Below are 26550 nucleotides of genomic sequence, written 5' to 3' on the forward strand. Positions count from 1 at the left end.
GCACTTTTTCCCTCTTGGTTTCTTTGTGCTGTTTATGCTTACTTGCTTACTTACTTTGAAATCCCAACTGTCGGGATGCCACTGGTCAGAATACAGACATCGACATCCCAATAGCCAGAATCCCAATACCCATAGGGAAGTATTTTTCTAACAACTACCCTAATTCTTCTCCCCGGTGCCTAACCCTAACCTCCCCCCTAGTGCCTAAACCCAACCTCCCTGCACCCTAAACCTAGCACCCTCTCCCCGGTGCCTAACCCTAACCTCCCCCCTAGTGCCTAACCCTAACCTCCCCCCTAGTGCCTAAACCTAACCTCCCCGCACCCTAAACCTAGCACCCTCTCCCCGGTGCCTAACCCTAACCTCCCCTCCTAGTGCCTAAACCTAACCTCTCCCTAGTGCCTAAACCTAACCTCCCTTCACCCTAAACCTAGCACTCTCTCCCCAGTGCCTAACCCTAACCTCCCCGCTAGTGCCTAAATCTAACCTCTCCGCACCCTAAACCTAACCTCCCTTCACCCTAAACCTAGCACTCTCTCCCCGGTGCCTAAACCTAACCTCCCCTCCTAGTGCCTAAACCTAACCTCTCCACACCCTAACCCTAACCTCCCCTCCTAGTGACTAAACCTAACCTCCCCCTCCCCGCACCCTAATCCTAAAACCCCTCCCCAGTGCCTAACCCTAGCCTCTCCCCCTAGTGCCTAAACCTAACCTCCCCACACCCTACATCTAGCTCTTTCTCCCCAGTGCCTAACCCTAACCTCCCCTCCTAGTGCCTAAACCAAACCTCCCCCTCCCCGCACCCTAATCCTAACACCCCCTCCCCAGTGCCTAACCCTAACCTCTCCCCTTAGTGCCTAAACCTAACGTCCCTGCACCCTAAATTTAACACCCCCCTCTCCCCCTACTGTGTAACCCTAACCTTCCCCTAACACCCCTATACTTACCTTCAGGATGCCGGCGGTCGGGATATTGATGCCGGGACCCTGACCTGCCGGGATTTTGGCATCGGTATTCAGACCGTCGGCATCCCGCATACTGGGATGCAGACTACATCCCCTTGTAGCTCCATATAAATAAAGGATAATAACAATTACCCTTGTGCCCCGACACGCAGCAATACAGTGTTAGCACAGTGTGATGCATTGTGGGATATTTTTGTATGGTATACAAATGCAAGTTGCTGCATAAGTTTGGGGGTTAAATTTAGCATTTTAATAATGCTAATATAGAGATTAAGTCTATTATACCGTTTCTGTATTTACCATGAAAACAATGATGACCGTTTCCCCAACTCTTAGTTTTTAATGTGGCTTTAAATTGATCTTTTGTTACCCTCGGTGACATCTCAGATGCATGAAATTATCAAAACACATTAATGGAAGAGAGAGGCCAGGAAATGCTGTCTCAGGTCAGAAATCTGAATAATCCTCTTAGAGGATACACATTTGTTTATTGTTAACTCTGTGGTTTTTGGGCTTTTTGATGAATTAGAATTTTAGGAATGTCAAAAAACGACTCGAGGGGAAATCATATTTATACTGCTGAAGCGTACCGCAATGGCGGAGATTCGTATCGAGCTCTTTGTCGGCTTTTTATTGTAATTTGTGAGCAAAAATATTGGAAGATTGATAAGCAAAATGGTAATGTAACTGGAGGGTGTAAAAGATGGATAAATAAATCTGCTTATCCATGCCATGTGATACAGCTTTTATTATAAGTCACAGTTAAAATGTAATTATGTGCATATTTATGTAGCATTGTTGTCATTCACATATTAAACACTGTTCTGAAGCTTTTTCTATAGAATACATCAATAGAAGACGATCTGTTTAGTTATGATAAGATAATTTATTTTGAGTGGAATTTATTGGATTGTTAAAGCGCTTCCACTTCTAATACATGGTAGAGACAGTTACAGTATTATGTGGGTCAAACCAAATATTTAGAAGAATACAGCATACAGTATCAATTCATTAGAAACATTATGCCATCATGATAAAGTGACTTCAGGGGTTGACTGGATAAGCTGCCCTCTCAGTGATGTCACTGGTTCCTAGTGACTGGATAGGCTGCATTCTCAGTGACGTCACTGGTTCCTAGTGACTGGATAGGCTGCATTCTCAGTGATGTCACTGGTTCCTAGTGAATGCATAGGCTGCATAATCAGTGATGTCACTGGTTCCTAGTGAATGGATAGGCTGCATAATCAGTGGTGTCACTGGTTCCTAGTGACTGTATAAGCTGCATTCTCAGTGACGTCACTGGTTCCTAGTGACTGTATAGGCTGCATTCTCAGTGATGTCACTGGCTCCTAGTGACTGGATAGGCTGCACTCTCAGTGATGTCACTGGTACTAGTGGCTGGATAGGCTGCATTCTCAGTGATGTCACTGGCTACTAGTGACTGGATAGGCTGCACTCTCAGTGATGTCACTGGCACCTAGTGACTGGATAGGCTGTATTCTCAGTGATGTCACTGGCTCCTAGTGACTGGATAGGCTGCACTCTCAGTGATGTCACTGGCACCTAGTGACTGGATAGGCTGTATTCTCAGTGATGTCACTGGCTCCTAGTGACTGGATAGGCTGCACTCTCAGTGATGTCACTGGTCCTAGTGGCTGGATGTTGCATTCTAGTGAACAGACAAAATTCAAATGTGTCCCTTCTTTCTGTTCCTTCAGCCGCACCAAATAATCCCTCTCGGTGCGCCAGTTCCTGCATGACTTGTCCCCGCCAAGTCTATCTCACACAAAGTGTGCATCTTATTCGCACAAATAAAACAACTGAAGGCAGCAAAATTACTTTGCTAGATTACACTGATCAATTTGATGTGTGACATTTGTACTTACTGAGTCTGGATCTGTGTACAAAGTTCTGCCATGCTTTTCCTCCATTGTGCTTCATCTGCGAGTTTGTAGTTTGTACGTGTGTAAATTACTGTGCCACTACAGTAACAGTCTAACGCCTCTGGTGCACTGTGAGTGGCTGCATCTGAGATACAACTAAGACACAAAATGTTTTGTATTTTTAAATGAGATAGTCTGCCCCTCTCACAACATGTGCCATATGGGGTACGGGCAACCAGTATGTAACGACACATCTGCAGTCCACAGTTTCAATTTAAAGACCAGCTTGGTTGTCTCTTATTTGCATCAAGTGCAGTACGCCAATTGCTGGTGCAAGCTCCTAGGCCATAGGCAAAGCTTCGTTCTGCACCAGTTGTAGTTACACAATAACCAAAGATACCCAACTAGTAGCAATCCTCCTAAAGTTGTAATAATAGATGATATATGTCATCCGATCCCACGGATTGGAGCAACATATTAGGTACATCGTCTAGTGTGTACTTTCCCGCGGGTCGGTAGCTTCATCGCCCGTCCAGCTGCTGCAGGGCCGACGGAGGGTGTCGATAACGATTCCATGCTGCAGGATGCTGGGGGCCTGATTCAGCTTTGGGAATAAGATAGAGCAAGTAACTGTGCACCTGGACAAACCATAATGCAATGCAGGGGGTGCAAATACATACATTGTTTTTGCATGTGGGATAAATACTGGGTGGTTTTGCATGTAGACCACAAATATTGTGCAGCTTTATTTTTAGGAGTAAATTTACTAAGATTCGAGATGGTCCTGATTTCAAAGTGAGTTGACTTGTAAAAAAGGGTTAAATGTTATTTAAAAAAATTACATGAGGCCCCCCCCCAAAAAAAGACTAACCAGCCCTGGATTTGCCAGCATGTCCTGGTTCTTAATTTACAGGGAAATGTGTAGGATTCCACTGTAAATTTAAGAACCAGCACCAGGCAGCAGGGACAGAGCTGGTTTTAAATATATGTAGAAAAAAAATGATGTGAGGTTCCACCTATATTTAAAACCAGCCCTGGACCCTTTCTAGCGGGGGGGACCCCTTTATTGGAGGGGTACTCAACTCCCTAGGGATCCCTGGCCTGGGCTGACTAGCGTTCAGGACTGAAGCTGCGGCTGGGGGGCCTGGTGAAAGGGCACCCCTGGCTGTGGCATCAGCCCCCCGCTAGAAAGGGACCAGGGCTGGTTTTAAATATATACGGGGAACCTCACGTCATTTCTTTTCTACGTATATTTAAAACCAGCTCTGTCCCTGCTGCCTGGTGCTGGTTCTTAAATTTACAATGGAACCCTACACATTTTTTTCCCTGTAATTTTAAGAATCAGGACTGGCTGGCAAGCCCGAGGCTGGTTAGTGTTTTTTTTTGGGGGGGGGACCTCACATAATTCTTTTTAATAAATTAACCCTATTTTAACTATTTACAGAAATAAACATACACAAATCACAATGATTTGTGTATGTTTCTGACCATCTCGCAGCTCAGGGGGTTGAGAGTTTGAAAAGTGATTTTGACAGAGAGATTGCTCCTATCTCACCCGATTCTTGGTAAATTTGAGAGATGTATGTTTTAAGTGAAAAGTACTTCCGATTTGGCCCGATGGAGATTTGACTACGAGATTGCTATCTCACCCGAGTTTTACGAGTGAGATGAGAGAAATCTCTCTAACTCACCCGACTTTGCCTTTAGTAAATTTGCAAGCAGGAAAAAATTTAATAAATCACCCGAGATGGTCATCTCGACCTATCTTGATTCTTAGTAAATTTACCCCTTACACTGCAAATTAAATTTTACCCCTCCCAAATCTAAATCTCTCTGAACATTTTAAATCTGCTCCACCTGCAGTGCAGTATGGTATAATCAAGAAAAAAGAATGTGAGCGCTAGTCCAAGACAGCGGGTGAATATAAAATTATTTATTAGCAATAAAATGTATATTTATGCCGTATCACTTTAGAAGATTTAAAAAAAAAAAAAAAAAAGGAAGACAAATAGGCATAATACAGCAATAAATATTTCTAGAGCCAGACAAACAATATAAAAAGTATCAATGTTGTATCGTTTGTTTTATTATAATAAACTGACACCTTGTGGTTCTTGATTAATAAGCGGAGTCAATCCGCATACGGAGTGGTAGAGTAATGATAGTAAATAGGTCTCTTACCACTTATAGTCATTAAATGATACACTGAGCTTCATATTTATATTACAGGTCTTATAGCCGTAACCGCTCGGGTATAACGGTATCAGATTGTTAATGCTTTAGGTTGTAGTAAAGGTTCCCATTTAATCTATATCCGGAGGTGGTACTCACAGGTAGTGTACTGGAGACCTCTGGAAATCCTCCTGTATGTGGCCACGGGTCCTTCATGATGTACCGGGTGTGCTCCATGTGAGACCTGTTTGTATACTCTCTGAGCCGGCCACGGTGATCACGGTCCGAGCCTGCACACGGCAGTGCGTGGTCGCTGTGCAGCCCAGTGATAGCGGCACCGGGTGGATAGCTGTTAGCTTACACACAGACAGTGTATAATAGCCGGGCAGCCCAGTGGTAGCGGCACCGGGTGGATAGCTGTTAGCTTACACACAGACAGTGTATAATAGCCGGGCAGCCCAGTGGTAGTGGCACCGGGTGGATAGCTGTTAGCTTACACACAGACAGTGTATAATAGCCGGGCAGCCCAGTGGTAACCGCGCCGTGTAGGTTGCGGTAAAGTGCAATAATCCTGTTCAGAGATAAGTACAAAGTGCAGAAGGCTAAAAAAGCTTAAGTGGGTGCCCATGTCAGCAATATCAGCATAGCCTTCACTAGTTTCTCCAGGTCAAATAGCTCCTGGTTTCCTCAGAAGGCAAAGTGCAGATAAATAATTTTAATAATAATAATAATAATTAATAATTATTATAATTTTTTATTCACCCACTGTCTTGGACTAGCGCTCACATATTCTTTTTCTGTATATTTGGACTTTTAGTTTATTGCAGGACCCACTTTATGAGCTGCAGGATCAATACAGGGCAATAGAGTGGTTGACCTTAAGCGCACCATTAGTTTTGGAATTTGTACGGTATTATCAAGGTGCATAATTACTAGCTCTTTCCTACTCTATTTCCAAATTTGAAAACTTACAGTAAGGAGCTGATTGGTTGATACTTTATCTATCTCCACTTTATCTCTCTCCAAGGCTTAGTACTAAGGGCCTGATTCAGGTTGCATCGCAATACTGCGTTCACAGACACCTGGCCGCTGCAAAAATATGCTAATGAATGCATTCGCTCTGCCTTCGCAGCACAAAATGCAGACGCCCAGCACTACATAATAACGCCCCCTTACCCTCTTCTCATTTCCGTACTAATGTGCTAGTATGCGCAATCATTGGTAACATGGAGTAACATCGGAGCTGCACGCAGCCTTGTGGTTGACATGACCCTGCCGCAGAAGTTGCTAAACTTACTGCACGCAGTGAGCACTCAGGCTGCATATGGGTTCACTGCGAATAATTTATGCACACCCCTTGCGACGACGTTCGAACGCACTGACATGCCTGCGTTCGCACGACCATCCCCCCGTCACCACCCACAGACGCCACTTCCTGTCAATGAATGAGTGATGGGTCTGAGTACTGGCTGCGATCGCATTCCCAGTCGCACTGCCTGGTTTGCGCACGTGCACTGCGTCTTATCTGCATGCACAGATTGCAAACATCGGCAGGCAGCGTGCGAATGCAGCATTGCGAACCAACCTGAATCAGGCCCATAGACCCCTGAGTGTGTACAAGTTGTAATGGGCATGGGTACGGTTTGTGCATTAAACCTCCGCTGACCTTGAACCTAATGATGTTCCTTTTAATTGTGATCCGAGGCTCAGGGAAGGCCATCCCCTATTGTTAATTGGAGGTTAAATCGTGGTTGGACCCACTCCCACTGCCTATTTTATTTGGTAAACGTTGTGGATATCCGGCTTTCCCTCCGTATAAGGGTGGTGCAGGTTCTTAGAAACTTTCGACCTTTATCCCACAAGTAAATCACAGTCTGTTCTGTGTACTCTGTAATTATCTCTCTGTGTGACGTGGGCACAGTGCACAATATCTGATGTTATAATCTCCGGAAAGTTTCCATATGGGATAATGAAAAGAATTGCGGCTGGGAGACTGTAACCAACACGGTGTAGATGTGAGATGATCGGACTGCGGCACCGAGACAACAAACACGAGGAAACTAGTGGCCGGTTTTATGCTGGATTCCAGGCTGTGCTCTCATATCCCACTGCTCTATTTTGTCCAAAAAGATTGTCAATCGCTGGCTACTTTGTTGTGGGTCTCTGACTAACGGCCGCACACGAGCAGCTCATCGCTCTTATTTATCCTGTTAGAAACCATGTTTCCTGCTGGGACCCATAGTGAAGGCTTCAAATAATAATTCCTATTAATTTCATTTTTCCACTATTGCAGAAAATGTAAAGGATACTATTATAGGCACACTTGTGGTACTACAAGTGCCAGCATACTGGTGACAGTTTAATGCACATACCTATAAAGGGTGCAGGGTGTGCGATGCATATGGGCCCCTAATTCCAGGGGGGGCACATTACACACCATGCAGCTATACATTATACTTACCTCTCAGGAATCCGTCACTGCAGACATCACCAAGAAATAAGTATGGCTGCCACTTTCCCTAATATTTCTGCATGTGCAGTGGAGATATCACTCGAAACATGCCGCGGGGTCCACTCTGCAACTGCGCCAGGGGAGGGGATCGCATGGGGGCTGCACACGGGCCTCATCCTCTCTTGAATCGCCCCTGTTCCTATTGTCACAAATTAGAAATGGGCCCTTTAACGGGGCCCAGTTTGTACAAGTAGCAGCAATAAAACCTGCTCCATCTGTACTTACAGTATAAGGAAGAAGACCTAGCAGAACAAATGGAGATGGGGATTTCTGCATGGAAACACTAAGACCAATTTCCGCTGCAGAAAAATGTATTCAATTCAGCAGCCAAAGGCAGACTCATTTCTTCTGACTGACAACCAATGACGCCCTGCGCCATTCACACACGACTGGGATTATGCCCAGTTACAACACTCCTACATGTGGGGGGTATCTTGCACACTTCTGCCCTGTGCACTCAGAGCCGGATTCAGACCCGGACGCTATTTGCGGCCGCTCGCTGGCTAAAAGGGGCTGGCTATTTAAATCTTGTGCTCGCACTGCGTCGCGTAAAGCCACCCACTAAGTAATAGCGAGCGGCTGCGTCTTGCCCCTTTGCCACTCGCAACACACGTAATCTACGGCAGTTGTAGGATTAATCGGGAACATCGAGAGCCATCGGAGCTGCTCGCAGCGCTTGTGGTAGCCTTTTCCCACCACAACATTGTGAGCAGTTCTGGCTAAAATACAACCCAGTCACGTGTATAATGACGCTACTTTGCTAATTATGCACGCCCATTAAAGAGAATATTTTGATGGGCAGCAGTTGGGTTTCCAAGTCCCCCCCATGGCTGAAGAGGTGAAAGGTCACCCTAAACACTGCCTACAGTCGAGATTGGTAATACTGACGCCGGAAGCTCGACAGGACTAGATCCCGACACGGTAAGTATCTCATCTATCCCTAACCTTTCCCCCCCCTAACCCTAACTCTCCTTTAGGGTGCCTAACCCTATCCCTCCCCAAGTGCCTAACCATAACCTCCCCCCAGGGGTGCCTAAACTTAACCCCCGTCCCCGCACCTAAACCTAACCCTCCTGGGGGGGTGCCTAAACCTAATCTACCCCCAGTGGTGCCTAACCCTAACCCCCCCTTCCCCTAGCCTAACCCTAACCCTCCCGGGGGTGCCTAACCCTAAGTCCCCCTCAGGAGCCCCTAACCTAACCCTCTTCCCCCGCGGCTGTCCACTGCTGTTACTTTTGTCCGATATGCCGGGCGTCGGTCTCGTGGCATAGGGCTAATGATAGGCGTCAGAATTTCGACGCCTATCATTAGTACCTTCCTGGGATATGACAGTCGAGAAGCCGGCGGTCGGCATTTCGACCGTCTGCTTCCTGGCTGCGTACCCTACAGTCCCCATGGGATATGCACAGCAATTACACATATATAGATGCGCTGGGCAGGGTGCGTACTGTTCTTCATAAGTGACCCCTCAATGCCTACCAGAAATGCTGGTTGAGTCATTTACGTTGGCATAGAGAGATGTCTTACCAGTAGTTTATATCAAGTGTCTAAAAAATTAGATTGTAAGCTTGTTTGCTCGCAGCACTGGTAGACGCTTCAAACCTTACAATGTGTTCTAGGAATTTTCTATTATAAATTTCCTATCAAAATACACTTTAATTGTTTTTCTAATTTAAGAGAAAAAATCATCTGCTACATAACGTCCACTGTGAAAATATAATCATGTGCAATAATTTAGTTAGGGATAATTAGTAATTAATTAGCAGCCAGCTGCATGTTTTTGTGCTTTTTTATCATGACGTGATGCTTATTTTATATTATTAGTATTGTTCTTCTGAAAACATAATTAGATTATTTCACAGTAGTCATTTTCAATTATATTATGGCTCACTGCACTTTTAATTAGGAATCAAATCAGGCAATGGATGACTTTGGATAACATATTTTGCTGAGCCTTAAAGTTACCCACGTCGGATAAAATGTGTTTCTTTAGCAGCAGGACATATCGGGAGAACTGTACTTTGCAATTTTAATCGCATTTCTTTGTACATACCGGGGTAATTAACCACGGTATGTACCTGATAATAGACGGAATGTACCGCATCATAGATGTGATGCTTAGTACAGTACATCCTGCTCACAGTCACTATGAAACATTGACTTCACTGTTAATTCAGCCTGTCCAGTCACTCGGAACCAGTGACACCATTGAGAATGTAGCCTATCCAGTCACTCGGAACCAGTGACAACACTAAGAAAGCAGCCTTTACAGTCACTTGAAACCAGTGACATCACTGAGAATGCATCCTATCCATTCAGTAGGGATGAGTGAAATCACTGAGAGTGCAGCCTATCCAGTCCTTGTAACAAGTGATGTCACTGAGAAATCAGTGTTAAGCGCCTGTCATGCTTGGGCACTGGGAAGACCTCTGTTGAGGTCAAGAACCGGGGGATTAGGATAACCTGTGAGATAAATGACAGGAAGATAATTACTAAGTCTTCTAATTGCGACCAAACCCAGGTTTGGCTAGACCTACCCAGAGGCGTGGAGTCTAACACACTTGGTGGTCTTCTCCAGTGACCCCTCCAGTCGGGATTTGGGTTTCGTTGCACCAAGTGGGCAGGTCGCGGCCCTCTGGATATGTACCTGGGAGTGGCAGAAGACTGGATCTATATTAAATGAATATAGATGGAGAGTATAAATTAATATTAAAACACTGGAGATGAACTGAATATGGGAACACTAGAGATGAGCTGAATACTTGAATACTAGCGATGAAGGGAATACTTGAACACTGGTGATGAACTTGAGAATGCTTGAACACTGGTGATGAACTTGAGAATGCTTGAACACTGGTGATGAATGGAATATTTGGACATTGGTGATGAACAGAATACTTGAACACTGGTGATGAACTTGAGAATGCTTGAACACTGGTGATGAACTTGAGAATGGGTAGGTCTAGCCAAACCTAGAAACTGGTGATGAAGTAAATACTTGGACACTGGTGTTGAACTTGAGAATGCTTGCACACTGGTGATGAACAGAATACTTTAACACTGGTGAAGAACTTGAGAATGCTTGAACACTGGTGATTAAGTAAATACTTGAACACTGATGATGAGCTTGAGAATGCTTGAACACTGGTGATGAACTTGAGAATGTACTGGGAATTGTTAGAGGTACAAGTGTTGATTTGCACAGAGAAACACAAAGGAAATGGACACAGGTATATACTGGGAATAGCTAGAGCTTCATCTGAAAGCAGACTAGAAATTAGCATGAAAGCTGACACCACAGGAACACAGGGAGATGATTAGAGAGCTCAGTAGCACACTAAAAGACAACACAGGTTTTTACAAAAAACACTGGAATTCTGTGAGAGCTGAAGTAACTGACAGGGATTTAGCAGGGAAGCTAATATAAGTAGCACTGGTGGTCAGCGTGAGGACTGCAACAACAAACTGTAGGTTCTTCTTGGGAAACACCAGAGAGCACAGTAATCACAGGAACAGCGAAGTTGAACAGCAACTTCCTGTTGCAGGAGTCGGACCTAAATACCCCTAGGCAGCTGGTCATTGGATCATGAGATCAGCTGGGAGACTAGCAGGGCTGCCATTGGAGGAGACTGATCAGGTGATATGAACCCACATGGCTGTGCCCATGCCTGCTAACATAGGAGTCAGGACACACGCATGGAAGTCCAAACGGACCCCGGGGAAAATCCTCACCCATAACCCACCACTACCACTGACGTCTGAACGTCTCGGAGGCTAAAGACACCAGTTTAGCAGTGAGAAAAAGGCCAATTCCAGGCCAGATCCTGACAGCGCCCGAAGCCAGGACATGACGGCTTACTGAACTTCACCATCGGTTTCAAATCACCTTCCACTCAGGTGCTTCTTAAATGGTCCAAAGAGATGGAAATCACTCAGTGTGGTTAGCTAAGCGTGGCCTGGTCTTATATGAAACGATACGACACCTATTTGCAGCAACACAGGTCATTTTCAATAATTTGCCCTTCACAACTTGCTCAATGTGTCACAATAGTGGACAGAATTTACAGTATCTTACTTGATGAGGAAAACAAGAATCACGCCCTTGTTGCCCCAAAACACGGTCGCCGTGATCTTCCTTGCTGATGGAGTTGTTTTGAATGTCTTTGAAGGTGGGGACGATGCGTGTTTCTATGTCATAGATGCTTCATCTCAGGTGTCACATGATGCACCCACGTTTCATCGCCTGTAACAATACGCTGCAGGAGCTGGACTCCTTCCTCATGGTACCATGTCATGTGTACGAGAGACAATCCCATCCTATTGGCTTTGTGAACTTCTGTAAGTTGCTTCATTACTCAGCGTGAACACTTTTTCCTGTACCCCAGTTGCTCATTAATGATGCAGCACCCACTGAGATATTCAGTTTTGTCAGCAATATCACTATATCGAATGCCTCTGTCCTCCTGAATCAGACCTTCAATGCTCATCTTGAACGTTTGTCCTGCCATCATGAAAGGCGGCGCACCAAACCCAAACCTGTTTCCATGACATGACGTGATCACCATACAACTCAATAAATTGGTGATGAATTGCAGCCAGGGCCATCTCTTCCATCGGGCTTGTTGGGCAGTTGCCTAAGGGCCCGAAGCTTGTAGGGGTCCGCCAACCTGCCCCCCTGCAGCTGCGGACAGTAGGTAAATTTGTGATGTTTTTATAAGCCAGCCGCTGGTGCACTGTATTCTGATCTAACCCCCCCCCCCAGTTTCACTTCATCCGCCGGCTTCAGACCAGTCAGACCAGTCAGACAGACCAGTCAGACAGAGGACCTCATTCAGAGCCGCTCTGAATGAGGGTGGCCGCATCTAAAAAATTATCCGGCCTCCTGGCCGCTCGCTAGGCTGTGGGTTACCACTCACAGCTTTAACGAGCGACCAGGATGATGGTTGCGATGGTCAAGACCATTGCGACCATTGGGGCTTGTGACGAGACCCTTGTGGTGTCTTCCGCAAGCCCCAGAGAGCTTTCGACTCTAATATAGCCGGAAGCTCTCCCGCTGACATCACTGGTGATGTCAATGGGACCGCCCACTAACGGCAGGTGTTCACTTGGGAACGCCTCTGTTTGCAAAGTCACCTCCCTGCCACGCCTACGAAACGGGTCGAGCTGTCGATCAAGATCGACAGCCGCCCCTTTTGTAGTGAGCCCCAGAGCAAGAGAATTTCTCTCACGCTCCATGGCTTGCGCACGTGCAGTGCGGCCGCTGCACGTGTGCACAGCCAAACATCGACCCGCTTGCGAGCGCTCAAGCGCTTGCGAGCGGGTCTGAATGAGGTCCAGAGTCTCTCTGCATGTGTGGGAGGTCTGATGGGCATGCAGGAGGGATTCATTTTATTGACCATTTACATTTTTTTCCCGTCAATGGGTGGGTAGGGGCCCCAGTGCATTGCTTTGCCCAGGGCCACACTGCTGTTAAGACAACCCTGATTGCAGCTGCTGATGTGCCCTGTAGATGCAGAAATCATATTACGTGCCTCAATGTTTGACCATGTTTCCACCAGCCCCGCCATATTACAGCTGATGTTGGGACAGTATGACTGAGGCGCAGTCTAATGGTCGTGAGGGGATGCGCCTCCCTGCTGTGGCCAGGCTGAAAATTAGAATGAAATAGAGAACATTACACAAGTGAGAGGTCTTTTTACCTTACTTATTGAACCACGCTCGTATAATGCCATTATAAGAAAAAAAAAATATGGGCCTGATTCAGAGCCACTCGTAAGCGGCAGCTCGTTCGCTCCGAGCGATGTTTGCCCAACTGCGCATGCGTACGGATCGTTATACGCATGCGCGAACCAGTCAGTGCGGCCGAAATTCATGTGCTCGCAAAATAGCGAATGCCTGCTAATTTGAGTGACAGGATGAGGCGTATGTGGGTGGTAACAGGGGAAGGTGCTTGAAAACGAGGAGTGGAGATCCGATCGCAGGCGTGCTTAAAGGTCAAAACGGGCGTTTTATGGGTGTGCATATTTAAAACTGCAGCGTCATTGACCACGTCACTGGGTTTTTTTTAAGCCAGAACTGCTCGCAACCACAAGAATAGCGAGCAGTTCATACCCTGTTCGATGTACTCAATTAATCTAATAAATAGCGGACATGACGTAGGATGCGAGCGGCCAGGGGGCTTTGTTTCCCAAAAACGACCGCAAGTTTTGTTCGCTCATTCAGACCTAGAGGCGTGAACACACCGCAAAGAGCGAACGTTTCATTTGAATAGCCACCCCTATTTTCAGGACGAGCGAGCGCTAATTGCGTCCGGCTCTGAATCAGGCCCTATATTTGTTCTAAAGCTGGGTACACACTAGACAATTTTTTACATGATTTGTCATTTTTCGATGGATCGGAATGACAAATCATTCAAATCATCCAGTGTGTACGCACTATGGGCCTGATTCAGACCCGCTCGCAAGCACATAGCGCTCGCAAGCGGGTCAATGGCAGGGCAGTGCGCACGCGTGGCATGTGCACTGCGCGTGCACGAGCCCCGAAGCGAGTGAGAAATAACTCGCTCCAGGGCTCGCAGCAAAACGGGGCGGCTGTCGATGTTGATTAACAGCTCGCCCCGTTTTGTAGGCGGGGAGGGGGGGTGACTCAGGGCCAGATTAACAATGGGGCGGGTGGAGCTACAGCTCCAGGCCCCCAATGGAAATAAGCCCACGTGAACCAGTGTTGTATAATCTCTAGAAAATGCTTTTTTTTTTCTCTTTCCTGTTTCCCCTGGTGGCATTGCAAAGCCCCACCCACTCGTTAGCCACACCCATTCAAATCTCCAACCCTGGCTGTCCTTAGATCTGTCCATTCACCACCCGAAAGTCCCAAGTCCGTCTATTAAACCACATTAGCTGAAGCCCCGCCCACCCACGGCAGTATGAATCCCGCCCACCCGCAGCTCAGCCCACCCGTGCCGTCCGAAGCCCCGCCCACTCCCTGTCCACCTCTCTCTCCCTTGGCAACCGATGGTAGCCAGAGGTGGGCACTAAAATTATGATAAAAGTGGAGCCGCGCAGGCTGAGCTACTGGTGAAAATAGCAGGCTGAGGGACACCAAGACACAGGACACATGTCATGTGTCCTGTCACATAAATCAACAGGTTGGTGTAATGTCTGACACTGTTCTGTTGTAATCTTAACCTGGGCTGTATGCATGTCCCACTCTCTCTCAAGATATATCTATGTACCTATCTCTCTCTCTCTCTCTCTCTCTCTCAAGATATATCTACATATATTTATATATACACACATATATATATATATATATATTATATATATATACATATGCGTGTGTGTATGTGAATGTATAACCTCTCTTTATCTGCTACTCTGTCCGGCTCGGATATATTTATTCATTTAAGATAAATATTTAAAAAAGATGGACGCTCCAGTAGTCCAATGTAGGTAGAGTACCAGAAATAAAGCAATGTTGGTGGCCAACATTTACAATGTCAACAGCATTGATAACCTCATTAATATTGATGCCTGCAAAAAGTCAACATCAGAATATAGTAGGGGTGTGCACCGGCCACTTTTCGTGTTTTGTGTTTTGGTTTTGGATCTGGATCTTTCTTCGTGTTTTGGATCTGGATTGGTTTTGCCAAAACCACCCTTCCGTGTTTTGGGTTCTGGGTTTTGTGTTTTGGATCTGTATTTTTTTTTTAAAAAGCATAAAAACAGCTAAAATCACAGAATTTGTTGGTTTCTCTGCTCCTATGCTATTATTAACCTCAATAACCTTAATTTCCACTCATTTCCAGTCTATTCTGAACACCTCACACCTCACAATAGTGTTTTCATGTCCAAAAGGTTGCACCGAGGTAGCTGGATGACTATGCTAAGCGACACAAGTGGGCGGCACAAACACGTGACCCATCTAGGAGTGACACTGCAGTGGCAGACAGGATGGCAGTTAGAAAAACTAGGCCCCAAACTGTACATAATGCAAAGAAAAAAAAGAAGCGCAAGATGGAATTGTCCTTGGGCCCTCCCACCCACCCTTATGTTGTATAAACAGGACATGCACACTTTAACAAATCAATCATTTCAGCGCCAGGGTCTGCCACACAACTGTGGCTGAAATGATTGGTTCGTTTGGGCCCCCACAAAACAAGCTGGCAATTAATGTGTCCCTGCACAAACTGGCTCTACGGAGGCAAGATGTCATCCTCATCCTCCTCATCCACCGATTCCTCACCCTCTTCAGTGTGTACATCCTCATCCTCACAAAGTATTAACTCGTCCCCACTTGAATCCACCACCACAGGTCCCTCTGTACCTTCTGGAGGCTGGTCTCCCTGGAAGAGCTGATAATTCATTTTGATGAACATCATCTTCTCCACATTCTGTGGAAGCAACCTCCTACGCCTTTCGCTGACAAGGTTCCCGGCTGCACTAAACACTCTTTCGGAGTACACACTGAAGGGGGGGCAACTCAGGTAAAATAGAGCCAGCTTGTACAGGGGCCTCCAAATTGCCTCTTTTTCCTGCCAGTACAGGTATGGACTGTCTGACATGCCTACTTGGATGCTGTCACCGATGTAATCCTCCACCATTCTGTCAATGGTGACAGTATCATATGCAGTGACAGTAGACATGTCAGAAATTGTTGCCAGGTCCTTCAGTCCGGACCAGATGTCCAAACTTGGTCCTGCGTGCCCTGCATCACCGCCAGCGGGTTGCTTAGGATACCTAAGTTTTTTCCTGGCAGCCCCAGTTGCGGGAGAAAATGAAGAAGGAGCCGTTGACGTGTCACGTTCCGCTTCAGCTGACAGTGTGTTCACCAGCAGGTCTTTGCACCTCTGCAGGCTTGTGTCGGCCGGAAAGAGAGACACCACATAGGCTTTAAACCTAGGATCAAGCACGGTGGCCAAAATGTAGTGGTCTGATTTCAACAGATTGACCACCCTGGAATCCTGGCAAAGCGAATGAAGGGCTTCATCCACAAGTCCCACATGCCGAGCGGAATCGCTCCATCTTAGCTCCTCCTTCACTTTCTCCAGCTGCTTCTGCAAAAGCCTGATGAGGGGAATGACCTGACTCAAGCTGGCTGTGTCTGAACTGACTTCACGTGTGGCAAGTTCAAAGGGCTGGAGAACCTTGCACAACACAGAAATCATTCTCCACTGCGCTTGAGTCAGGTGCATACCCCCTCCTTTGCCTATGTCATAGGTGGATGTATAGGCTTGTATGGCCTTTTGCTGCTCCTCCATCCTCTGAAGCATATAGAGGGTTGAGTTCCACCGCGTCACAACCTCTTGCTTCAGGTGATGGCGGGGCAGGTTCAAGAGTGTTTGCTGGCGCTCCAGTCTTCGGCACGCAGTCGCTGAATGGCGAAAGTGGCCAGAAATTTTTCGGGCCACCCAAAGCGTCTCCTGCACGCCCCTGTCGCTTTTCAGAAAATTCTGCACCACCAAGTTTATTGTGTGACCAAAACATGGGACGTGCTGGAATTTGCACAGATGTAATGCCCGCACAATATTGGTGGCGTTGTCAGATATCACAAATCCCCAGGAGAGTCTAAGTGGGGTAAGCCACTGGGCGATGATTTCCCTCAGTTTCTCTAAGAGGTTGTCGGCGGTGTGCCTCTTACTGAAACCGGTGATACACAGCGTAGCCTGCCTTGTAACGAGCTGGCGTTTCTGAGATGCTGCTACTGGTGACGCTGCTGCTGTTGCTGCGTAAGGTGATACATCTACCCAGTGGGCTGTCACAGTCATATAGTCCTTAGTCTGCCCTGTTCCACTTGTCCACATGTCCGTGGTTAAGTGGACATTGTGTACAACGGCATTTTTCAGGACACTGAGGACACTTTTTCTGACGTTTCTGTACAGTCTCGGTATCGCCTGCCTAGTGAAGTGGAATCTAGACGGGATTTGGAACCGGGGACACACTACCTCCATCAATTGTCTAAATCCCACTGCACTAATGGCGGATACCGGACGCACGTCTAACACCAACATAGCAGTCAAGGCCTCAGTTATACGTTTTGCTTCAGGATGACTGCTGTCGTACTTCATCCTCCTCGCTAAGGACTGTTGGAGGGTCAATTGTTTAGTAAAAGTAGTGGTGTTCCTACTTCCTCTCTGGGATGATGAACGACTCCCAGCAACAGCAACAGCAGCAGCGGCAGCAGTAGGCGTAGCAATACAGGATCCTCCAGAGGAATCCCGGATAGGAGAGTCAGTCATGCCAGTGACATGGCCTGCAGGACTACTTCCGATCCTGACTAAGGAGGAAATTGACGAGGAGGGAGTTGACGGTGTGGTTTGCAGGCGCTTGGATACAACAGGACAACGGGATTTAGGTGTCCCTGGACTGCTTACGGTCTTAGCCAAAGCTTCTGAACTTGACAGTAACTTTTTATGAACGCGCTGCAGGTGCCGTATAAGGGAGGATGTTCCTAGGTGGTTGACGTCCCTACCCCTACTTATTTCACCTTTACATATGGTACATATGGCAAGACAGTTGTTGTCCGGATTTGGATAGAAATATTGCCAGACCAAAGAGGTGGAATGTTTGGTCTTCTGCCCGGGCATGACCGTGATGGGCTTTTTCATCCCACGGACAACAACTGTCTCCCCCGGAGCCTGATTTAAACAAACCACATCACCATCAGAATCCTCCTCGCCAACTTCCTCCTCAGCGCCAGCTACACCAGTATCCTCATCCTGTTGTACTTCAACAGTGACATCTTCAATTTGCATATCAGCAAGTGGACTGTGGGTGCTCCTTTCAGCACTTGCAGGGGGCGTGCAAATGGTGAAAAGAGCCACCTCTTCCCGTCCAGTGCTGGGAAGGTCAGGCATCGCAACCACCACCACACTTGGACTCTCCTTGGGGATTTGTGATATCTTCTTAGAAAGCACAGTTCTTCGCTGTGCTTTTGCCAGCTTAACTCTTTTGATTTTTTTAGTGGGAGGAGGGCTTCCATCGTCATGTGAAGCTGAACCACTAGTCATGAACATACTAGGGATCGACCTTAGCCGTTCCTTGCCACTCCGTGTCGTAAATGGCATATTGGCAAGTTTACGTTTCTCTTCAGCTGATTTAAATGTCTTTTTCAAGGTCATTTTCCTGAACTTTGCCATTTGGGATTGTATGTGCCCTCTACTATGACATTGGGCATCGGCCTTGGCAGACGACGTTGATGGCATGTTATCGTCTATGTCATGACTAGTGGCAGCAGCTTCAGCACTAGGAGGAAGTGGTTCTTGATCTTTCTCTATTTTATTTTTATCGGAGAAAGTTTGGTCCTCCATTTATGTTATATCGATTTGATCTATACGTGCGGCTAAACACAGAAAATAATTTTTTTTTTGGTTTGGACTGGAGTGTACTTTGGGGGTTACAGCACCCTTTAACGGTCAAGCCAGCCGGCCCTTTACTTATGACACAGGCGCACGCTTGGCACTACTTTGTTGATGCACGTGCGGCTACTGCGCACACAATTCACAAACACAGAAAATAATTTTTTTTTTGGTTTGGACTGGAGTGTACTTTGGGGGTTACAGCACCCTTTAACGGTCAAGCCAGCCGGCCCTTTACTTATGACACAGGCGCACGCTTGGCACTACTTTGTTGATGCACGTGCGGCTACTGCGCACACAATTCACAAACACAGAAAATATTTTTTTTTTGGTTTGGACTGTAGTGTACTTTCGGGGGTTACAGCACCCTTAACGGTCAAGCCAGCCGGCCCTTTACTTATGACACAGGTGCACGCTTGGCACTACTTTGTTGATGCACGTGCGGCTACTGCGCACACAATTCACAAACACAGAAAATAATTTTTTTTTTGGTTTGGACTGGAGTGTACTTTCGGGGTTACAGCACCCTTTAACGGTCAAGCCAGCCGGCCCTTTACTTATGACACAGGCGCACGCTTGGCACTACTTTGTTGATGCACGTGCGGCTACTGCGCACACAATTCACAAACACAGAAAATAATTTTTTTTTTGGTTTGGACTGGAGTGTACTTTCGGGGGTTACAGCACCCTTAACGGTCAAGCCAGCCGGCCCTTTACTTATGACACAGGCGCACGCTTGGCACTACTTTATTGATGCACGTGCGGCTACTGCGCACACAATTCACAAACACAGAAAATAATTTTTTTTTTGGTTTGGACTGGAGTGTACTTTCGGGGGTTACAGCACCCTTAACGGTCAAGCCAGCCGGCCCTTTACTTATGACACAGGCGCACGCTTGGCACTACTTTGTTGATGCACGTGCTGCTACTGCGCACACAATTCACAAACACAGAAAATAATTTTTTTTTGGTTTGGACTGGAGTGTACTTTCGGGGGTTACAGCACCCTTTAACGGTCAAGCCAGCCGGCCCTTTACTTATGACACAGGCGCACGCTTGGCACTACTTTGTTGATGCACGTGCGGCTACTGCGCACACAATTCACAAACACAGAAAATATATTATTTTTTTAGCACTTGGGGGGAGCACCCCTGATGGACAGAGCACCCCCTGGACAACACTACAGCACTCCTTTAGGACTGGGACACTGCACAGGACTTTGGAGTGGACACAGCCCCTATGGAGAACTGACTGCACAACACAGTCCAGCCAGCCCCTATGGACTTTGAAGTAGTGGACACAGCCCCTATTAACAACAGCAGCACAGCACAACACAGCCAGCCCCTATGGACTTTGAAGTAGTGGACAACAGCAGCACTACACTACACTTCACTACACAGCCCTAACTCCCACCCTCCCTCTTCACTGTCCACAGCCGAGTGAGAAAATGGCGCCGACGCGGGTACCTTATATAGGATCCAAAACCCGCGAGACTCGGAAGGCGGGATGATGACGTTTTGCCTCGATTTCAGATCCGAGTCAGGCGGGAAAAGTCGAGCCTGACTCGGATCGGACTCAGATCGGGGGGGCTCGGGGGGGTTCGGATTTCAGAAATCCGAACCCGCTCACCCCTAGAATATAGACATTGTTGATTTTGTCATGAGGTGACATTTTCCAGCAGGGTTGGGGTTAGGGACAGGAGAAGAAAACCTGCATGTTGACATTGTTACAATGTCGACATAACATCCATGTCAACTAGCTGAATGTCAACATGGTCAATGTCAACATCATTTACATGATGATTGTCAACATTGTAACTGTCTAATTAATATATCAAACCCTTTTGAACTATGGAGTACCGTTCGCATCAGCAATCCATCCATCCATACACATAATGGGCCTGATTCTGAGACAGACGGAACGCCTCCATCTGGACAGTCAACCCCCAACCCGCCCACCAAAGGGGGCGTGCTGTCACTCAACATCGACAGCACGCCCCCTTTGGTGCGAGACTCGGAGCGACGGATTGCCAGTCGCTATCCGGGTCTCGCGCATGCGCACGATGGAGCCGGCTCCGTCGTGCGCATGCCCTCTGCGCCACCGTCGACCCGGTTGCGAGCGCTCAGCGCTTGCGACCGGGTCTGAATCAGGCCCTCTGTTCAAGCGCATAGATGGCGAGTGTTTGCTCGCAGCACATGTGCAGATGTAAATGGAAGGTTTTTCTTCGTATCTCTGTATTATTCTTATGCCACGTATACATTAAATGATTTGCTCCATGAGCGATAACGTTTAGTGGGTCAACGACAGTGGTGTGCTCAATGTCGTTAACGACATTGAGCACACACACTGAACGATATCATTAACTAAATCGTTCAGTGCCAGAACCCTCCATCATCCCAGAACCTGCACAACCTGACGATATCGTCTGGTTGGACAGCAGGTTCGGCGATGGGTGACCTCGTCAACGGCCAACAGGAGCGCGCATTGCTGGTGGTTGACAGCGCTGGTAGTTGACGGCATGTCCACTGGACGATATTGCGGACGATGAACGATAACGATATCATTATCGTTCAAAACGCCCAATATATCGTCTAGTGGATATGCGGCATTAGTCAGACAAAACATTTCCAGATCTGTCTTTCCATGAAATAAGGCATTTTTGGCCGGGAACTTGGAAGTGACAATGTAAGCACATGTAACCAACCTCACTTGTGGGAGTTTCATGGGCGTGTTGTGGACATATATCTAAAGCGCCATGCGAATCTGTGTCATATGTACAGGTCTAGTACGCCTGTTACTGATGCATCTCTTGCATCCAGCATGGTCTGGTGCAAGTGCTGATACTAATGATGACAGTCACGGAGGGTGGCATAAATTCAATGAACGGTATGGGTTTCATCTTGCAGATGCACAAACCCCCACATTAGTGCTACAGATCGTTACTTGTAAAGTGGATGCACAGCCAATTTAATATATGCCTGCATGCATGTCTCAGACTGTCTTTTTCCTTGGAAGGTGACAGAAATGTGTGTTTGGAGATATTACTGGTTTCAGGTTTCGTCCTTATTAGAAGATGACCAGCTGGAGACTCACCTGACGGTGGGCTATTTAATATAATAGTGGTGCTCCAAGGGAGGGTACTTCATGTATTCACATCTGCAAAGCAGTAAGTTCACCCTTAACACCCTAGACCAGTATTGCCATTGCAGCTATTAATTTTTTGAAAAAGGCTACAGCTAAGAAAGCAGTTCATTTATAATTTGCTTCAGTGGCTAGTGATGTGTGATAAACACTTCTAGAAATATGGCAATAAACAGTAAACAATTTTAGATATTTTTCTTTTTTATTAAGCTAAACCATAGGTTCTCAAACTCGGTCCTCAGTGCATGTTTTCCAGGTCTCCTCAGAGAATCACAAGGGAAATAATCAGCTCCACATGTGGATCTTTTAAAATGTGTCAAATGAATATGTGAGTAATGAACACACCTGTGCACCTGCTGGGTGACCTGCAAAACGTGACCTGTGTGGCGTCCTTAGGACTGAGTTTGAGAACCACTGATCTAAACTATTCTAGCACTCAAGAAAGGCAGACAAGTTCACAAAAAACATTTTTATTTGTTAATTTGTTATAGCTGCACTATAAAGAAAACTGGCTAAAGGTAGGCGCTAGCTATGCCTTTCAAGGGGATGTAGTTAGGAAGCCGGCGGTCAAAATGCCGACCGCCAGCTTCCCGACTGTTAAATCCTGGCATGGGACTAATGATAGACGTTTAAATACTGACGCTTATCATCAGCCCCACGCCGAAATTCCGACACCCGGCATACCGATCGTAGGTAAGCCGGACGTCGTGAGCACTTAGCAGCAGGGGGGGGAGAGTTAGGATTAGTGACTCCCGGGGGGATTTAGGGTTAGGGAGGGTTAGGATTAGGCTAGGGGGGTCAGGCATCACCGGGGGGGAGGGTAGGCTTAGGTGCCCCCCCCCCTCCGGGAGGGTTAGGTTTAGGGTGCGGGGTGGGGAGGTTAGGGTTGGGCACTCTAAGGGAGGGTTAGGAGGGGCGAGGGGCAGGGATAGCCGACTTACCTCCCCTGTCGGGATCTTCAGCTGCCCGCCTTCCGGCATCGGTTATTCATCCACCGGGCTTAGGTACGGCGGTGATTCATACCGATTCCTTTTCATGCAACTAGCCTATGCAGACCACATACACACAGACCTGGTCACACCCCCACATGAATAGTCTCCACCACCGCAGCGCCGGTCACCCCCCCCCGCAGTCACACAATAGGCCCTTCATAAATTTCAGCTCCAGGCCCATATGGACCTTAATCTGGCACTGGGGTGACTGGCCAAATGGAGGCGTTCCCGAAGGAACGCCTGCCGTTTGAGGGCGGCCCTACTGACATCACCAGTGATGTCAGTAGTGAGCTTCCTGCTCTATTAGAGCCGGAAGCTCACTGAGGCTTTCGGCAGACTAGAACCTACCACAAGGGTCTCGTCGCAAGCCCAATGGTCGCTGCCATCACCTGGCCGCTCGCAAAAGCTGTGTCTGGTCACCCACAGCTTAGCAAGCGGCCAGAAGGCCGGACCTAAATTAAAAAAAAAAAAAAAAACACCCTTCAGACCTGCGAGCGGGTCTGAAAGGGCCTGTGCGTGCTCCCGCAGTGTCGACCATCCCATCCTTAGATCTGCCATACATGCTGCTCAATCTGATGATCTGACGGACAACGTCATACAGTAAATTTGAATGCGGTAGGGGTACAACATATCGTGCGGATCATTCTCCAGATTCACTGCACGATATGACGTTCCTTGCATCTGCCATTGGCCCGCAAACACACATCGTCTAGTGTGTAAAAAAGCTTAAGAATGTTTAAAAATAAAATTATATATGAAATCATTGTTTATCTTATATATTTTTGTATAACTTTTCCTGATGATGACACGGCAGCAATGATCTTTACATGCTGAATTAGTAAAACAATGTGGGTTAATTGATTCATAGCAGATTATTGTAAAAAAAATAAAGAGAAAGGCCAAAGTGCTGTGAATTAAAGTTAATAAACAAATGCATAAATAAAACTGTGGTAATTTAATTTGACACAATATAAGACTAAAATTACAATATTGATTTAATTTCAAACAGTAATTTTATTAATGGTAGAAGTAGAAATAAAAAAAATGCACAAAAAATAACATTAAAATAAAACATCAAAGTGTTAGTATTAAAAATATTAAAAAGAAACAAAATTGAGATGAAAAAAAGTCACTTATTATGTTGGCTTAACTGTTATTTTTCTAAAACTTAGAAAATAATTAAACAGTTTTTTGGTGTATAATTATAATAATAATAGTAATAATAATAATAATAATAATAATAATAATAATAATAATAACAATAATAATAATAATAATAATAATAATAAAATAATAATGATAATGTACACCCTATTTTAAATATTAGGAGGGTCCCATGAGACTCTGCTGGGCAGGACCCCCATGACAATAGGACTTTGGAAACTGGTGGAGTTGGCAGGATGGAAGGGAAAAGATTTACTATATTGAAAATAACTACTAATATGTCCGCAATATAATTACCATATTCACAGTACAGATTGGTGTATTTACTGTGCAATTTAAACCCATGTCACTTAGTTATTCTTGTGATATGCTGAGTGAAACGTAGCCCAAGTTATTTTTCTCTGTCAGTGAAGAGCTGCAGACTCTCCCAAGGCTGTAATTTGTTCAGGGCAGAACAATCTCTTTGGTTTCTCGGTAACTCCAAGGTCACTGTCAAAAAAACAACAAGTAAACATATTTTGTGGAAAGCCACTTTGTGCAAGAAGCCGGCAGCTCCCGCTTAGCAAATGTCCTCAAAGTGTCACAGCAGAGGAAGGCAGAGAAAGGCCATCAGAAGCTATTTGCAAATCTACACATCATGTTTAGGATGTCTTCCCGGCGCAGATTGACATAATTGACAATGACTCAATTTATGAACCCAGAATCGGTAGCAAACTGCAATGGCATTATGCACTTCACAAACCCGACTTTGTAACCATCTCCTTCCGTGTGATTTTCTCTGCGTCTGCACTTTGTGTATCAAATTAATTCACTGCTCCGATTACCGTGTGGTTAAATCAGAAACAGTCCCGCTAATGTTGCGCTAAGTGAGATGGAAATATCACTCCAGGTACCGACATCAGGAAACAAATACATCAGGATGTTTTTAGGTATTTTCATTTCTCAAGTTTAGTGTTTTGAGTAGAGATGTGCGCTGACCCCCCGTGTTTTGGTTTTGGATCCAGATTCATCTTCGTGTTTTGGTTTTGGTTTTGCAAAACCACCCTCACGTGTTTTGATTTTGGATGTTTTTTTTTTTTTTTAATTATAAAAACAGCTAAAATTACGTCATTTTGACCTGCAATCCATAACCCAAGTTCGGTTTTAAAATCCAAGTTCCGAACTGCGGGAAGGTTTGAGCCGGGACTTGGTTCGACTCGGTATCCCAAAGTTATTTCGAACTAGAACTCGGTTCAATTCGGAACCCCTAAATTTAGTTGTTGGTTCTTGGTTCTTCGGGAACCGAACCCGCATTTCTCTAATTTTGAGTAATTATTATGTTTTTAACTGGAACAGGAAACATTGTAACAAATGTACAAGTTTTATTTTTATTAACTCCTACCAAGATGGTGTCGCTGACACCAGTCCTCTCATCCAGGGCACGTATACTGTATGTCTAGTTACAGTACTTGTTTTAACCTTTACAACTCGCAGCCTGCAGACCAGATGTGCCCTGTTACAAGGCCTTTATGTGCCCTCCAAAGCCCAAGACAACCTTGATCGCCTCTATTGTATATGTTATTATTGTATCCAGTATCCAGTCGTCGAGCATTAAGATTGATCATATAAAACATGTAAACACATCACATTGCGGATGTTTCACTCATGCTCGACCTCCGGCGGAAGGAGCCAGATGAGGGTGTTGGGATCCGAATGGATCCCTCTTTACAACCCGGGACTTCTTCCCTTAGGAAGGAGCTGCAGTCCAGCAACAAAAGCCATCTGAAGATGATGTAAATTCCCGCAGTCAAACTCTGAAAATATATAATTTTCAGAGTTTGATGAATTTAGACGCCTATACTAGTGTATGGGGACAACAGCCACATCAGGGCTGAAAGGTAAGCAGGAGACATCTGTGTGTTACCTTTATAATAAATAACCCTGATACTTAATTTACACAAAACAAAAGTAGATGAAGATGTAAATTTTCCCCTGCTTTTGTAGAAATTACGTGATGATGAATACACCCCTTAGGGACTTGCAGCTTTCTTCTGATTAACGTAAGGGACTCCAAGCAGAATCTCATGAAATGTGCTGCTTGCCTCTACCTCCGAGGTGGTTCCTGGTCATTTTGCATGATTTAACACCAAGGGGTGTCACGTAGAATCAGGATCAAATTCCTGTATCTCTTCCCCGCCACACAATTTAAGCGTTGCATGCCACTTACTTGTGCTTGGCCCCGATTCTCTTTGCCCATATGAGTGCCACAAATGCCTCCCCATTTGTTTTGGTACCGGGTGTGACAGGTGAGACAGTCTGAAGCCACCTCTGACGTGTAACACACAGCCGAGGCTCCTGCTTTGAGACCCTTTGTGTCTGATCTGGGTAG

Source organism: Taudactylus pleione, unplaced genomic scaffold (assembly GCF_031769625.1).
Source record: "Taudactylus pleione unplaced genomic scaffold, aTauple2 ptg000153l, whole genome shotgun sequence".
Classification (NCBI taxonomy): Eukaryota; Metazoa; Chordata; class Amphibia; order Anura; family Myobatrachidae; genus Taudactylus; species Taudactylus pleione.